At 36.8% G+C, this 17,953-nt stretch overlaps 1 long non-coding RNA gene across 3 annotated transcripts in view; it reads left to right on the top strand.

Annotated features, from left to right (window-relative positions):
* Positions 1 to 3,542: 3,542 nt before the first annotated feature.
* The window catches only part of LOC309671550, a 90,749-nt gene continuing 76,338 nt past the window's right edge, over positions 3,543 to 17,953 (top strand). For 2 of the 3 annotated variants that reach the window (XR_014269154.1, XR_014269155.1), the window contains exons 1-5: positions 3,543 to 3,658; positions 4,019 to 4,082; positions 4,176 to 4,264; positions 6,558 to 6,628; positions 7,381 to 7,539. This is a non-coding gene — a long non-coding RNA (uncharacterized lncRNA). Of the gene's footprint in view, positions 3,674 to 4,018; positions 4,083 to 4,175; positions 4,265 to 6,557; positions 6,629 to 7,380; positions 7,540 to 17,953 lie in introns of all 3 variants that reach the window. The other variant, XR_014269156.1, reaches the window with a different exon arrangement.

Below are 17,953 nucleotides of genomic sequence, written 5' to 3'. Positions count from 1 at the left end.
CTTTGTAGACTGCCCGGCTATCACCCCTGCTGACAGGAGGATCCCATCACTGTGTTGCACATTAAAAACCATTATGGTCTGCTAAAGTACCGATAGGTCGTGTCTCTTGCAGTTCTTCCCAGTGAAAGCCAATGCCCACGCCTCAAAAATAAAGCATCTAGGGGGTTATAAGGGTTGAAATACAAAAAGGGAGGGGAAAAAGAGGGAGAAATCAGAAGTGACATGTTATGACGCTTTCCTGAAGATCAACAACTCTTCCTTCTACTGATGAATAATTTCCTAAATGATCCCACCTGCTTTCTCACCTGTCGTTTTCACATGTGCTGTATCATGATTTCGTGTGAGAATTATGAAAAGAGGAAAGTAAATGAATTAATGAAAGAGTGATTTCCAAATTAATCTCTTGTCTTCTTCCAGTTTCAAAAGTCTCTGGGTGCCAATAGAGTTTCATTACATCTATTAGTTTACTATAGCAGTTTGATTGCTATTACTTTAGCAAATATATTTCAGGGGAAAAAAAACTATACCCCAATGGTGTCAAGTCAAAGAATAATATTAAACCGTCAGCTCTACAATGCTCTTGTGTCTCTGATTATTAAGAATCATGTTTCATCTGAACTTTTTTAGTGGAGTTTTTGGAAGTGAAAACGTTTGGTTGCCATCAGCAATGAGTATATTTAATTAGAACGTCTCTCTTTCCCCATTCCTTCCAAAAAATGTCTTGGAAATAATAGTATCACTTAAGATTTTATTTAAAGATAATATAATAGAAAAAGTGGAGGGTACTACAGCAAACTTACAGGCTGGAAAAAGGATTGTGTGTCAGGCAAGAATTCATGACAAATGCACGTGGTGTAAGATGACACTTGTCATTTGCATGGTTTATAAGTTAATTTTGTCTTTACTAAATATTTTTAGTAGAATAGAACAAAACAATAATATAGTTAAGTGGAATATTCCGTAGTATTGGGTATTCATACTGCATGCATGTGGACGCCAGCAGTATGAAAGAAAATGTGCCTTATATATACATACACGATGCAGGATTCTGTCAAACAATTATAACTAGCAAATGACGGACCGGGAAGCTTTGTGATAGATTCTCAGAGCTATAGGGTAAACCACTTATATCATGAACTTTTGATTGTCTCCATGGCATTCTGTCCTCTAATCCATCTCTCCTGAGGCTTAATTTCACGCTCCAAACACTGAACAGCTTCAGACAGCTGCCATTTAAAAATAAACGAACATAAATAAACCATCAGTAACAAAGTCCTTCCCCCCTCCAGACCACCACACAGAAGCTCAGTCTGATCAGAAACAGGGCTGCCTTTTCCTTCAGAGGCAGATTTTTTTCCTAAATATAAGCAAAATCTAGGCATGTAATATCTTTCTTTCATCTTGTGCATGCGGTCTGTCACTTAGAAATGGTGCGTAAGTTTGTCTGTTGCATACTGGAAGTATGTAGGGGCTGCAAACTAGCAAGGCGCTCGCTCCTAGAAAAGGAAGGTTCTTACAAGGGGACGTGCCAGGAGCACTAGCGATCTCTTCATTTTTCAGATTACTTAAATGGCCAGAAGGCCATAATTCATTGTTTGATTCACCAATATTCTGATCTTCACCTGAAGCGGGGGAAGCGTTTAGTTTTTTCGCTTCCCCCCCCCTCCTCATTTTTGTCTGTCGCACGTGCAGATTATGAACCGTAAAATGTTATGGAGAAGAGGCTCCAAGGCTTCTGGTAAGACAAACAGTACTTGTCTGTGAAGTTGTCTGAGGTACCTTTCCGTAAGTATGACACACTTGTAAAGCTGATTTATATCGGCTGAGTTTCACTGTGAACCCAGAAAGATGCTGGGTCAAGTAGAGCCACGCAAATCATAGCCACCGCGACCTTTCAGAATTTCAGGTGGAATGTGTGACTCAGATGGCAAGAGTGTCGTTACCAGTTTTACTGAATTCTCAATAAACCCCGAAATATGTGACCGTTAACAAAATGCTACTCTGATAGCATGTCGCATGACAGGACTGGGTATCCGCTGATTTCAGGGTCGACTTCTAGAAATGTACTGTGATGGAAATTGTTTCTGTCAGCACTAATTAAAGACATATCTATTTTTTATTTTTCTGCCTAGACTAAAATTGGTAAAAATGGATAAACATCATAAACCACAATTACCTCTCCAGTACTGTGTTTACGTGTAAACATTAGACATGTAGACACTGGGAAGCCTGTTGGGTATACAGGCATGAAGTGTCTCACATCATTGAAATTTGTGTGATCAAGTGAATATAGGAACAATACAGTTGGGTTTTAACTTACGTTGAAAAATATGTTAAAGAAATGTACAGACAGTTCATACATGGTATATGAAATCTTACCTATATTCAGGAAACATGAAGTTATAATTCTGAGCTTCTCTTATTCATTAGAAATCTCTTTTCAGCTCTTTTTCCAACTAAATTTGATGCACTTTTAAAGGAGGCTTTGAAACTCAGCCATTTTTCTTTTCTTACCTATCTTACACAGTTGTACGATAGACAGGCTAAAACAAACTGTCATTCACGCTCATCAAAGAAACAGATTTTTCTTTCCCTGTTCTCAGTATACGCAGTTAGGGTGGGCCACACTGGTAAGAGATACGATCCTTAAATTCCTGACCTTCGCAGTAAACCGGAGGAAGTAATTTTGTCCATTCCTTCTGTGCATTTTTATAGACCAAATAAAAAGTACATAAATTTTGTTTTACTGTAGATATAATCATGGCTATAAAAATTTATCACTAGATTCAGTAGCATAGCCCAAAGTGCTGGGACTAGAGAAAGCAATAATATACAACAGGCAACCCTTCCTTACTTTTACTATTTATTAATGTTGTTACTTAAGTACTTACAGTAATTTTATTGGAAATAGAGCTTTAAGAATGGCGTGCAGGGCATTTAAGTGAAAGAAAACAGAAATTTATACCTTGCTTGCAAGTATAATCTTGGACATGTTGTTGGTATCAGGTTATGAAAGTAATAATAACCTTACATCTCAAAGATTTTTTTTTTTAAATGGAGTGCTTAATTGTACAACTAAGAAATGAAATCTTTAGAAATTTTCATGCTAGGTATAATGCTTTTCTTTCATTTTATTAAAAGATGCCTAGCTACTTAAGTGTTGAGCAAGGAATAAATTAATTAGAGCTGAGCTACAAATGAGATATATCTTAAGCGGTGAGAATGCAGGAGTTGAAGAGAATAATCTACTGACTTCCAGTATTTTTTGAGGATTTTTTTGCTAATGGTTGTAATTATTTTTCTAAGAGACTACTATGCAGTGTCACTAATGTATTATCATTTCCAATAATAATCGGTTTTCAAAAAGTATTTTCTTGGTTAGTTCCCATTTTTATTTGTGCCATCACATGTGAGACCAGAATACCAGAAACTAAAGAATCCTTTGTTGTACGAGCTGACTTATAAAAATAGTAGAAAGGTTTGGATGTTTCATGCCTCTCTGTCTTTTCCACTAAAATAAGGTGTTTTTTCAAAGATCCCATGAAGAAGAGTATGTTTTCATGAACACGGCTGTAGTTACTGAGTGTGTTAAAGCAACAAAATTCTCAGAAAATGGAAATGACTGAGTGCTTTCATTCATCTCATGATAGTGATGCAAGTAAGGGCGAGAAAGGTAATTTATTATTACGTGCTAGGTGCTGTACGCATGCAAACAAAGCAGAGGTGTCGCTACGGGTCTGGGTACGTTCTGTTTCAGTGCTAGAGACTGTGTGTGTGCATATTTTATGAGTAGTGCCCAAAATCCAGACATTTCAGCATGTGCTGTAATGTCAAAGTGATAATAGAGCAGTGCTTTCGGTAGCTGTTTTCATTACTAAGAATTGGTTCAAAACTTTCAAATACATAAGTTAAAAAAATAAATACTTTAGCATTTTGAATCTAAACTGTAAATATTTGTTGCTATTATTTTAGCTTATTTTAGCCTGTAATTAATTTAAATGATTTTCGTATTTTATAGTGCGTACATACAAAGCGCAATAGGATAAATGAAGTAGGAACATGGAGGAAAATATAAAAATAATGTAAGATATATTTAGAGTAAAACTTCCTTATTCTAAAACATGCATGACATAAATCCGTGCATTTCTTCTGAACGTGTGTCTTCATTTTCACAGGTTCTGGCTTATTCTCATCTAGTGGTCAAAAACGCATTGTGATGGACAAGCAGAGCGTACACAGTCCATTACCATGTCTCACTTGAAAGGTGTGTAATTATAGGGCAATAGTTTCCAGGCGAGGGGTGGCAAAATGTTAGGCTGCTTGAAGAGGAATAAAAGTATTTTCCTGACTGTTTATCAGGTAGACTAATAGCAGATGATATTTTACCTTTTCCAAGTCTTTCTTACTAAATAGATCTGATAGCTCAGTTTGCCTTATTGTTGTTTTTATACTGCCTGATTATTCTCAGCTTTATTAATTATTAGCAATACTTAATGGTGTGTAAAGAGAGAGAACCCTACAATAATGTCCCTAGCCAAAAGTGGGATGTTTTAATAGTGATCTTTGTAGCATCACACATTATGGACATCACTGTGACCTTTTTTAATATACTAAAATTGCCATTGCAGTTGCCATCTTGGCTCAGAATCCAAATGCTTTCACCTTTCCTGTGCACGGGCAGGTTTGGGTTTTAATGAAGTACTAGAACTGTGCAATTTATATGAAGGAACATTTTTATTAAACTCTTTTTTTTTTTAAATTCTCTTTTTTTTTTTTTTTTTGCTGCTTTAAGGAGTACATTAGGAAAATTTTAGAATTAGCATCGATCAATATAAAGGAGAACAGGAAATAAAAAATACTTAGTGCTTCAGAGGAAACCTGTTCCTTTTACTATTGTCTAGTAGGGCGAAGTTGTATCTGAGTCACAGCTCGATGGAGGAAAAGGAGACACACATAACAGCCTAAATGCTGCTGCTATATATTCTGGAGTCAACCTCAGGCTACATTTGAGCTAACAAGTCCAGGATCCCCTCCCAGGTACTGAAGCTAATGTGGCACGGAGCTCCCTAGCTGCCAAACCCAAATGACTATGTGCAAACTGACAGCGGGTATGGAGCCTCTATTATTCAGGCTCCTGAAATGGGGCCAGGAACCGTTTGGGAGAATGCTAGTTGAAAGGAGCCAATTTTATGCTAGGGAGTGTTCTCACAGTTTCAGTGTTACTTGTTTTCCAGCGTACAGCAACAGTCTGTGTCCTGGGTACGGTCACTGGCTAGTACGGGCGTAATCTTCATGCAGTATCCGGGACAGATCAGCTCAGGTTGGGATCCGGGTACCTATTTCCCTATAAAGCCCTGTGATTGTGCCACCCATCAGACTCGCGCATCACTCATGTCATCCGTTTAGTCCTTATTTAACAGATTTTTAGTTGTGCCAGACACTTGACGTCCACTGTCTTTTATATTCGTTCTTATTAGATTTACTCTTTCTTCACCTCATTTTTAGGATGATAGCCTGAAATATGTTATGGGACCAATAAATAAAGTCTGAAAGACCATGAATATAAATGAAAAGGATTCCACTCGGAGTTAAATTTAGCAGACCACTGACTGGGCTGATTATTTTGTTCCATTTAAGTTCGATGTTCTACCATTCCATAAATATTCCATTTCCCTTTCCCGCTCTGTTCTCCCCTTTTCTCCCAAATATACTCTGATCATCATACATTGCAAATTTGTCTTACAAATTTCTAATACTTTGGCTTCTAATCTTCTTCTATAGACATAATGATTCCATTTCAGTTCTTGTTCTCTGTTCTTTCTTAATACTTCTTTTGAGTTAATGCTGTTAATTAAGAGTTGAATTGTCCATTTCTTCCAGAAGAAAATGAATTATTTTCTTACAAAACTGACTGATGCCTTTTCTCAAGACATTGCTCTTTGAGGTTATATTTATTAATGTCTTTAAACATATATTCCTTTGAATCAGTTGGGTACTCGTTTTATTACTATTTTTTTCATATAGCGAGTTTGGGATTTTCATGCAATTTCTGCATAAACAGATCTGATCTGATGCCACTGCAGTACTTCCATGTATTATTCTGAAATGTCTTCCTTTACTTTACTGATGTTAATAGATAACTTTTTTTACAATTAACAAATATACTAGAAAAAAAACCCCAAACCACAAAACCCTTTTGCCCAGCAACTCCCAAGCTCCTCATATTATTGTTTAACAGTACTGAAAAAGCATCATGCTGACACCAATATTGTTCTTCGTTCTCCCTATCAGTCTCAGTCTTAATTTTTTCCGTGTTCTTTACCTGGGAGCCACACCAGAGGGGTCTGATAACACACTGCCTGGAAGCCAGGGTTTAGGGGAACACTACCTTAGAGTGTCTTTGCCTTTCGTACTGCTGCTTCAAGACGTGAGAGAATTATTAATATAAGCTTGTCTTGTAGCGTAAGCTTGTCTCAACCCTTCAATAGCAAGCGAAATCCCCTCTAGAAGTCTTCTTGAATGTGTAATGAACAATTATGCTTACCTGTCTTTATTAGGCTGTTTCACCTCCTCCTGCTGTGATGAAAATGGGGAGAGATCTGCAAAATCAGTACTGTGTATCTCAAAGGTAATTAAAACTTTGATTTTGTAAATGATTCATACTACTGAAAAAAAAGTTTTCTTCATGTGGTAATCTGTACTGAATGCTCTTGCCCCAAAAATCTTGATAGACAAAATGCTCTTTAACATTTTCCTGCAACCTTTACGTGGCAATTTGAAATATTTCTACGCTAGCTGGCAGAAAAGGTTAGTGCTTTAAATATGTATCAATTATTGTTTTCTACTGTTGTTAGAAATGGAGAAGACAATCAGCGTGTTTATTTTTAACTCTGAAGGAAGCACAGATGCCTCACTGGTGGCTATCAAAAGTCCGAACATTCGTCAAAAGTAGAACAGGTTATATTTAACTAGGGGTGGGGACAGAAAGCAACAAAATGAGAAAGTGGTAAATAAATACAGGTTTTGCTGGAGAAATTAAATGGGGCCTGCAATAACAGCGTAACTGTCTTTCCTGGTGTTTATATCAAATTACAGTGAAATAAGGGAATATTTTTGGAATCCAACAAGCCAGTCCAGAAGCTGTCTTTTATTTTGCTTTTAACTTCCATTTGCTAGTACAAATAAAAAGACATCTCTGCCACAAGAAACACCAAATTTCTAACACTGTTGACAGCAAAGCGTAAAATATTTAATGATGTTGTATAAAACTCATATAAAGCATACAGCTGCCCATGCTTCTGTTTTCTTCAATGTATTGTATTTACTTATTTATATGTTTTGTTTTCTCCCTTTCATATTGATTGTCGTCTTCTGTTTCAGGTTTCACCGTAGTTCAACACATTTCTCAAATCAAGGTTATTGATATAGAGAGAGAAGATCAGTCCTAATAATACCGAATACTGTGCAACATCCCTCAAATTAAACTGTTTCCATTCAGAACCAGCCTCTGCGAGTGAAGCCTTTTCTTCATACACTGAGGTAATGACCCTGTTTAAACTTCTACACGTCAGTGGAACAAAAGTAAATGTGTGACCTTACTTTCACTAGCTTTGTGCAAATTTGTTTTGTGGAGAGTTTGGACAATATTTATTGTCTTTTAAAAGAAACAGGAACTTCTTTTGTGACCAGAGAAAGTTATTCTCGGTGATGGTTGTTCACTTTTCTACCACTTTTATCAATAAATACTACATCCTCTTCAGGGCTACAGAGAAAGTAAGCAATGAAAGAGCCAGCGTTTAGTGACCTCATACCATAAAGAAGTGTTAAATTTCCTGCTTCCCAGTGGAAACAAATTAATTCCCATACTGACCTTCTCGAATACGTATAAGAAGATACTACTCTGAAATAATTCGTGGTTACCACTGAAGGAACCAGTGATAAGTGACATGACCTGGGTGTGTGCTTGTTCAAATATATAGTATTTATGAATGTAGACAGTAATGTATTTCGTCACAGTCGTTGCCATTCTTCATACTTACAAAATTAATTGTTTGTAAGGGTGATGGCAGGCCTCTGAGCTCTCCACAATTCTCCCTCTGACTTCTGCTTCCCACTCTTAACATCGTTGCGATAGATCCTCGCTAATTGCTGAGTCCTCATAGTCAGGGCAGAGACAAAGCGTAGGCGTGAGGCTTTGCCTCAAGAGCCATGAAATGAAAGAGCTGAATGGAAATGGAAATGAGTTGGGCCTGTACCAGAAGAAACTCCTTTCACTGGGACTGGATCTATACTGGCAGGGAGTCAAAGGACACAAACCATCACAGCAGCCTCCTGTGTGAATGGGCTTGCGTGTTAATGGCCCTCCTGGGAACGGCAGTACTTGAGGAGGCAAAGCTTTCTCCTTGCCAACAGTTAAGCCAAACAGTAAGGTAACCTTATAACATTTTTCCATATGACTGTTACTGTTTAATTTTCTCACAAATGAGCCCAAGGGTGAATCAAATGAACAGGCAAGTGCCCATTTGATGACTGGACGTGTTGGGAGCTGAATCAGCTGAAAAGTGCATTTTCTTTGTCTCCTGAATAGTTGGTGCTTATTTCCATGATAGCTGTATTATTAATTTAGATTGCAAATGCAACTTACTATATGCAAAACGTGTACCACTTATTTATCTTAGGTATAAACAAGCTCATCGCTTGCAACAGGAGGACACTCCATAGGAAAAAGAAACAGTAGTAATGGGGAGGTGTTCACATAACCATGTAAGCACTCCTTTTACACAGCATATAGCTGTTTCTTTTAGAGTTTGGCAAATGCTTCTCTTCAGAAGTTTTGGACATTAATATCTAAATATATATATATATATACACACACATACACGCACAAGAGTACCAAGCAAGGTAGTACAAACCACAGGAGAAACTATTTCTATCTAAATATTTGGGATTTCAGCTGTCATCCAGTTAAAACGTCGACTTCCGAGCAATACACAGAAAACTGACTTCCCCTAATAATTCAGTTCTTTTAAAAACTCTTTGGATTGATTGAAAAAGAACGTTTTTTTTCAGGGAGTCTTTGGAACGTATTGGAAGTGCATTAAGTATACGGTAGCAGCAGTTCACTGCATCTCTGACAGCAGTACAGTCAAACAAGAGAACAAGCTAATACGTTAAGGTGAAATGCACTAAAATAAAAATCTTCAGGATTTTCTTCTCACAGAAATTCCTTCTGCTCCCTCCTGACTTCCTGACAGGTTTAAGTCCCTTACCTAATGTTAATTTTAATCACATTTTGCTAGAGCACATCAAAAAAAATCTGCAGTTCATCAGCTTTACAGAGGACATTGGGAATAGAAAATGTTTGGTGGTGTTTGCATGCAAGAACACATAAAATGTAGATCAGCTTAGAAGGTTTCAAAGGTTTCACACCACTGTCCCAGTTCAAATTTTGCCCCTGCTGGAGCTCAGTACAATTTCTTCTCTATTCTTCCTTATTTTTCTTTACTATTTCTTAGAGACCCTCCTCCGGAACGTTGCCAATTTTAGGCTTATGAAGCTTTTGCAATAGCTCCCTTTCTCATGAATGAAAGAAATTCTCCCTCTTTGTTGGCCTGTAAGCACTGCCTGAACTAGTCACCTGAAGTTCAGCCTGTGCATTGGTAACTGTGCTTTTCATTGCTCATTGTTCCTTTACTAGATAGTCATTTATGTACAGCTTATAACAATAAACAAAAAAAAACCCTCATCCTGAAAATGGAGAAGGGGACATACTGTTGCTTTTTTTTCTATAAAACAAATACAAATATAAATATAAATATATAACAATAAAGAACTATTTGAAACACTTTTATTTAAAATAAGATTTCATTTTTATATAACATTGTGAAAGAAAAAAAAAAATTCTTGTATTTCAATTTAACATTTAATCTTTACCTTTAGAAAACTGGGCTTTTTTTAAAGAAAGAAAAGATTTGGTAAAGTTTTTTTTTTTTTCTCAGCTCCGATATGAACTTATATGTTTTTTGACTAATTGGTTTACTATTTTTGCATCATTTCTGCTTCTGTGCCTGATTTTCTTATATGTGAAACAAGGTCATGGAAAAAAAAGGTGTATGGCTGGATCTTGCCTTAGTAAGAAGCTGCAATGCTGCTGTGGGGTCTGCACTGGGAGCCAGAGCCTGCAATAGTTTCCACTTTCTGGACACCAATATTATCAGAATGTCCCCTAAAGCCTCAGTACATAGGGAATAGCATTGTCTGGGGAGCGCATAGTTTTATACTTTCTACTACTGAAAGGGAATTACATAGAAAAGGGAATTACTTAGAAAAAAAATAATCTTTTTTTTTCCTTAGCATTTTTTTACCATAAGCGAAATCATTGGCATATTGTGCTCGCTTGTCAACCTTTGGTTTGCTTCAGCTCCAGTCCAGGAGTGGACTGGATACCTAAAAGCCTAAATATCTTTCTGAGTTGTGAATAAAGACAGAGACATCTGGTAGGCTTTGGCCATTTTCAATTTTATTGGTAGTAAACACAGTAAATAAGTTTGCATGTGTCATTGTGTATAGGTGGTTACATTGCAATGGAGATGACAATCATTGTCTTTCATTATTTTGGAGTATGTGGCAAAATAGAAGATAAAAATAAAAAAATAAGTATTTATAATGATCATAGGACTTCTCATATGAGTGCTTTAGAAAGTTAAACCCACACGTTTAAGTACTGTCAGCTTTTATATTGCTTATGGCATCTGAAGAAACTGTAATGGGAATTGCCACAATGCATTAGTGTCATTCCAAACAGCTTTTGATGCTCTTAATTCTAATACGGCTTAGCAGGTATTCTGTTTTTAACGATACGTGCACACGTGTGTTTTATTTCTTGGTTTATTTGATTCCTCTTTAGTAGGACAGTCCAACTCTTTTATTTAATGCAAAATTAATTTTCAGTCCATGTGTGTTTTTGTCATTTCCAGATATTCCAAAATACATTTCTTTTGTGTCTTGCACATTTTGAGCAAGTCAAATTTCACTTTCAACTTAATTCATACTTATAATGAATAGGACTGTAGAGAGAGCAGTTCTTCCTATCCTTCTGCATCCTCTTCAGTACAGAGAAATAAGAAGAGGGACCAGAAGAATTTGTTCTATCAAACTGAAGAAAAACTGTAGTCACTGCAAGAAAGACAACTGTCATTATGTATCCTTACTGCTTCCAGTGTCTGGAAATACCAAGGGAAGGACTTTAACTTTCCCATTGAAATACACACTATCTACTCATCTTTGTGATAGAAGTAAATCTTCCAAGGAAGATGTGTTATGCATTTTCAGAATTGTGGCTGTAAAGGTTTCTTTAAAGGTAACAGTTTCTTTCAAATGCTAATAAGTAAATTCTTTGGAGATATTTTTGAGAGAGTCGAGATTGAATAACAGGGTGATGCATTTCGAACTCTTACCAAAAAGTTTAGTGGAAAATACCAGTGAAGATTTAGACAGAGATTTCAGAAATCATTCTTCACTGACAACTAGCAGTTGACAACTCTTTTCATAGGCAAATGCATCTGAATGAATATCAAATGCCAAGAAATTCTGTGTCACACCCTTTGTTTCGATTAATGTTTTCTGTGTAAACATGTAGAGGACGTTACTTTTCTCTGTAGGTGTCTTTCTGTGGAATGGGAGAATGGTGCAGTTGAGAATTGGGATGATGGAAAAATAACGGGCAAACAGCATAATGGGGCATTTTTCATGAATAGAGGAGAAATCTAGCAGTTGATGTTCAGAAGAAATTGATTTTCTTCTACATGCAGATTTCGCAATAGTAGAAAATAAGTCAGACAAATTCTAAGGTTGCTTTTTTTTTTTTTTTTTTTAACAGAAGAGAAAAATTCCCCTCACGTTTTCTTTTGTATCCAGTCAAATTTTTTTTGGTACAGGTTCTACTCCAGGAAGGATCGGAAGATACTGATTGTTACTTTTCAGCCCCGTGCCTCATGTTTGAGTTCTCAGGAGGGAAACCAGAAAAATCAGGACACAAAATGTTCCTCTCATTTCTTTGTCTATTAGAGGTGCCTAGTAAAGGAAATAAATTTAATAACAACAATAATTATATTTAAATTTTCACTATACTTTTCAAAGTCTTTTACAACAGGAGGATACGTGAGGGTTATTTGTAGCTGAGGCATAAAGTGGTGACCCAGAATCACACCGAAGGCCAGTGCCAAAGCAAGAATTCCAATCCAGGCTCTCGTGAACCTGGCTGGTGCTTTGCCTATGAGCCTGCATGATGACTGCGAGAGGAATTTGACTGTCGCCTTCACTTGTTTCAGCTGTGCTTTTTGTTCCCCAGATTTCCTACAGGAGATTACTCATGTCCTTTACTAAGCTCCATTTTTTAGTTGCTTGTTTGCTTTAATAGAGCTTCAGTTTTCAGGTGGCACTTCTTGTGCTTTTTCAGGTGTTAACAATGAGCCAGGTACTTCACCCTGTCTTTAAATGTAATGTATAAGACTTTAGGAAAAAAAATAAATAAAAAGAAAAATTAGTACTATGGAGGCTTAGTAGTTTCCAGCTTATCACTATAAAATGTAATTTATCAGGAACTGAGAGATATGTATAAAACCTTGTTTAGCACTATCAGTATAAACAGGACGTTTAAGGAAACAAGAATGAATTTTCATGTTATACTCTTAAGTCAAAAAAAGCAAACCCAACAAAAACCCCTGGAGAACTTCAGCAAAGAGTGCTGATAAGTATTTACGCTAAATCTCTGAAGAGTGAGCCTTAATCTTGGCACTCTGTGGGAAGTAAACAGAAAAGTAGCCAGCTTGTACATCCTGACCTGGAAAAGCTCCAGAGCTTGGGTTGTGGGTTTTTTTTTTTCCATGCAAAAGTTCCCCAAACAGCTGCTGCCATTTCAGTTCTCACAGGTAATGACTCACCTGCTTACAAGTACCATTTCTCAGCCCTGAGGTTAGGGTTCCCCTCACAGCCTGTATCATTTTTCCAAGAACTTATTCAAACCACTTTGCATAAATTTCTTCCATTTTTAAAGACCTCTGGTAAGATTCATCAACAGTTTATAGCAGAGGAGGAAGGGAAAAGAAATACAGATGAGGTGATAAGACACAAAGAAAATTCACGGTTGTTGATTTCAGAGCTTGAGCCTAACTGCTTAAAGCCATCTCCATGTAGAGATGTCTAATATTCTATATGAAATGCATTTCAGTCATGCCTTATTCCCCATTTTGTGATGAGAATCAATTTTGCCTCCAGTTTTTCAACGGATATCTAATTGGCCATCTCTTTCCCTGCCCTTCCAGGGGTTCGGGAGTAAAATGTGAAAATTTCATTTTAATGGAATAAAAGTATTTCTGTGTGCCTGCATGTTATTTGCGTACACAGAAGTTTTTATTCCCAAAACTCAGTATGTACATTATAATTATCTTTTTTTATTTCCTTCTTTTTTTTCTTAATTCTATAAAGCAGATGATGCAGCTGTTTCAAACAGTAAAAGCAGATCATGGGTTGGTTAAATATAGAAAGATATATTCGTGCATGTCTTCATAGATAAATGTGTATCTGGAGACCATTTTTTTTTTTTTATATTCCTTTATTTTCTGTAATGTTTTCATACAGTAAGAAGAGGCTCTCCTCTGTGATTAAACCCTTGGCATCAAACAGATTTAAATACAGAATTTTTTTTCCCATCCTGTTTTAATGAACCATGCTTCGTCTTTCCCAAAGGGTCTGCAAAATGCCTTACAACCAGTTTTGATTAGCTGCTTATTAAAATGTATGTCCATTTTAGAATGATATTTATAATGTTTTCTTTTATTTATGTACAGTTTAGGACTATTTCTGTGACCCGTCACCAACCTAAAATTACGAAATGCGGCTATCAAATGCCACTCCAGCAAAAGGTATTGATGCCCGTATGTCCAATCTTAAGTGCCTTGAATATGTGGTCTAAAAAAGTAAAAAATAAGATGTAAAATGTAGGTCTGCATTTTTTTCTAGACTGCTGTAATACGGCACTTGACTGTTTAGTATGCTATCTGTCAGCCTGGATGAATTTAAAAATGACTCAAATTATTTCTATGGGGAAAGTCAAAAAGTCGAGTTGTTTTTTTTTAATGTTTTTAATGTTGTTTTTTTTCTTCGCTGCAGTTTGTGAGCTAAGGAGAATGATAGAATCGCTCAGGTTGGAAAGGACCTTTAAGATTATCGAGTCCAACCATTAACCTAACAAGTTAGACAAGTAGATAGACTCTATCTAATAACACCTGTGAAAAAGATGAAATAGATGAAAAAAGCAGACTACGACGTATTTTAAAATACATGATTTGGAGAGCAGCTCCGTGTGCTGTGTTTGACGGGTCTGTTGCAGCTCCTGGCTACAAGCAGGCAGCTCCAGCCAGGGCTGACGCACAGGCAGAGGGGGAAATAACCCTTTATTTCGGTCTGAGTGTTTGATATCAGAGGACACCCCTAAATCCCTGTGTGAAAGGCTGTGTAGTATCGCCTGGGTACCGGGGCCACCCACCCCCCAGCCCAAAGAGGGGTCCTCTGCCCCTCCCGGGGTTACGCTGCCAGCGTGAAACCTCGCCGTAGCGAAAAGTGAAGGAATCTGGTTCAAATGCAGTTTCTGTGACAATTACGGGCCGGTTATAGTTTTCTGATACAAATTCTGCTTTTGCTTCATGCTAAACAAAGGAAAGAATTTTGGCCTCCCCGAGTCTTACCTTAAATAATATGTACACATCTATATATAGCTAAGTAGATATATATATCTCTACATAGATTATATATATGTATAAGGTGAAGATATGATTGGAATTATTTAAGTTACGGTTTTAATGGCTCCCTAAGGAATACCTTTTTTTTTTTTTCCCCTTAAATTTAAATAGGCGTTTTTCAGGTCAGCTTAAAATAAAGTCAATCAGGCGTGCCATATGTCTTAAAATATTGCAAAGACAGATAATATCCAGACTTCTTCCTTTTGTAACTCTCACAGGGTCCTAGGATTTTTTTTTCATATGTTTCACTGGCAATGACTTATAATATTACGGATATGTATTATAGAGTTTCTACATATTTTTAGAACTTTTGAGATGGTTGACAGACTTTATCAGGGCATTTTCATGTATTCAATTTCTGATGGGGTGTATTTGGTTACAGTTGACAACTTGCATAAAAGAAATCCAGGTTTTAGTCTTCATATTTCCATGTAAAGTGGGCATGAACTTTCCATTACATTTGCATCGTGTACCCCTTTTCATGATACATAAGCATATGCCAAAGTTAGAGAATCCTTATCAAAAATATCCTGTTATTCCTCTCTTTTAATGGAATTTTTTGATGCTTTTCTTGGTAATCTGGCATGAAGAGGGAACAGGTTTATCGGAGCAGCTCTTCTGCTAAATTAAGCGATTGGACTTTTAACACTCTGTGAGCTAACCTAACTTGACTTCTTGAGAAACTTTTGTCCCTTCTAAGTCGTATTTCACTTACAACGTACGATCCTGTTGCAAAGCTGCTTCCTGGGGCCTGCCCCTAGCCAGTGCCTGAATATTTGCCTTGTTCCAGGTTCATCTAATGAGTTTGGAAAAAGCAACTGATACAGCTCCTTTGAATCCAAACTACTAATAAGGCAAAGCAATTAAGTGTTTCACTCAATTTCGGCTGCAATTAATGGCGGCACCACGCCTCCAGTGCGATCCACACGAGTGGGGCCTCAGAGCTACAGGAGACGCCCATAAAATCAGCAGGGTCACACGCAGAGTTCTGCTTTGTGTGTTGCATTTTGGTATCAGCCCTTTTTTTTTTCTCCTGCTATGTGTAAAAATACCCGGTATATTTCAAGGAAAAATATGAACACAGCAAAGTCTTTATATGCCGAAACAGTGCACACCACGCACGCATCAACCTACAGCAAACTAATTGCTCAGAAATACCATTTTGAAAAACAGGATTTGTATTTGAGATTTAAACGTATTCTTCCTTGGCTATTAAGGCACAGGCAAGATGATAGCCAAGGTGTTCCTGAAAGGGTGGGGGGAACGGACCCTAAATGTATTGTGTGGGAACTGATTTCAAAATAAAACGTATAGGGTCTCTACAAGCTGTTTCTCCGCTGGGAATCTGCAGCGAATTTCATGAGAAGTGAAAGGTTATGGGCACGCCAGTGTTCTCACAATTGACCTTTTACTAGATGATTTTCTAAAGTGGTGTTGAATGCCTCTAAGGATGCAAATGTATTTTCTTGAAAACACAGCGACTCTGAACCTTGCATGAAAACAGCCTCATTTAGAGAATTACAGAATTGGTGCGTTCAATGTATGGTATTGAAGAACTCATGTATATCTTTCTCTGGAAAAAGTAGTTTACCTTTTCTAATTCTGACACGGCTTTTTCATCCTTAGCTTTGCCCTTTACATCAATAGCGTTCCTCTTTCTTACTTTAACTTCTCAGCATGGGTTAAGGGGACTGAAGCTGAGAAAGCAGGAGAAGTTTTCATAAAACATCTGCTTTTGGTATTGATTGCTGGTTTGTGTTATAGATGATGCTTTAGTGGGTGAAAGACTCCAGCTGATCTCTTGTTCCGCAGGCAAGGGGAATTAAGAATGAAAGGTTTCTGAAAAGTTTCTGTCCATCTATTGACACCCCAGGATTTGTTAATGCTTTCAGAGAACACCCCCTTCTTTTTTACGTAAGCTTTGAAAGTGTTTAATGAGCAACAGTGCCATTTCCTCTTCAGGGGCTGAGAGAAGTTGGAGGGGATTTGAGGTTTTTCCATAGAGAGTAACTCTTAGAGGCACTGTGAGGCAACATGAGAAAAAAAAAAAAAAAAAGATAAAAGTTCTAATCTTTCCTCTGTTTCTTGGCTGAAACTGTTCCACTTAAAGAAAACAGAGGTTAAATATATATTGTGTGATTAAAAAGAATAACTTTGGAGCTTTGCAGCTCAGAGGAAACAGATCTCCACAGCTCCCAGCTAAACGTCTTCATTATTGAATTGCTGATACTACATGGATGGGCCTCCCATGAGCTCAGAGTTTGGAGTATATTCATAAAAGGCGGGAGTTTCTGTATGAAATTCAGCGTCAAGATGATGCTTGCTTCAGGCTTTAGACAATCTTAAAAATCAGATCAAACCAAACACAAAACATTACCCACTAAAACACTTTTCTCCTAATCATAAGTCTTCATTTAGTCATTTATCTTTTGGTAATTTTATGGAGTTTTTATAAGGGTTAATTATTTAAAAAACATAGATCTGCTTTATGAATAACCTCATTTTGTCTCCAAAATGGACACAAATGTATATTAGACCTTGGCAATGGTGCATTCTTCTTTTTGCAGCAAGAGTACTGACGTGACGTTTGGAAACATAACGTCTCTCTTCTATGAAGCCATTCAAAAATAAAAAAGGCCAAGAGGCAAATTAATATCTATTCTTTATTTTGTAATTGAAGAATATTGAATGTATCCTAAAATGTCTGTAGTCACTTAGATTTGTCTTAAAAAATGCTTATTATAAAATGATCTACAGTATTAATTACAATAAAACATTATGAACTTACTGGACAGAAAACAGTCTAATTGGCAGCACTGATTGAATTTAATGGGGGAAGTCTAATGCTTTACTACTTAGCCTTAGATAAATATTTTTTGAATAACTACTGCCTGGACTTTGAAAAGTTATTTTAGGAAAGAATTCAGGTCTGTGTCATGTTAAACTTGCAATCTGGGCTTAAACATGGCATTTATTTCTTAAAAATGTCTCTAAAATAAGGTGATTTTTTTTTTTCTCATCTTGAACTTAAGGTCTTTGCTGCTTTTTGTTTTGTTTGTGTTATAAGAACAGGTGTGGGGCAAACCAGTCAAAATATGATATCTTCTATAGATTGTCTCAGTGAATATTTTTAATTTTAATATGACCATCATGAA

Source organism: Vanellus vanellus, assembly GCF_965231255.1.
Source record: "Vanellus vanellus genome assembly, chromosome: 4".
Lineage (NCBI taxonomy): Eukaryota > Metazoa > Chordata > Aves > Charadriiformes > Charadriidae > Vanellus > Vanellus vanellus.
The sequence above is the reverse complement of the archived record's forward strand: the minus strand, read 5'-3'. Positions and strand labels throughout refer to the sequence as shown.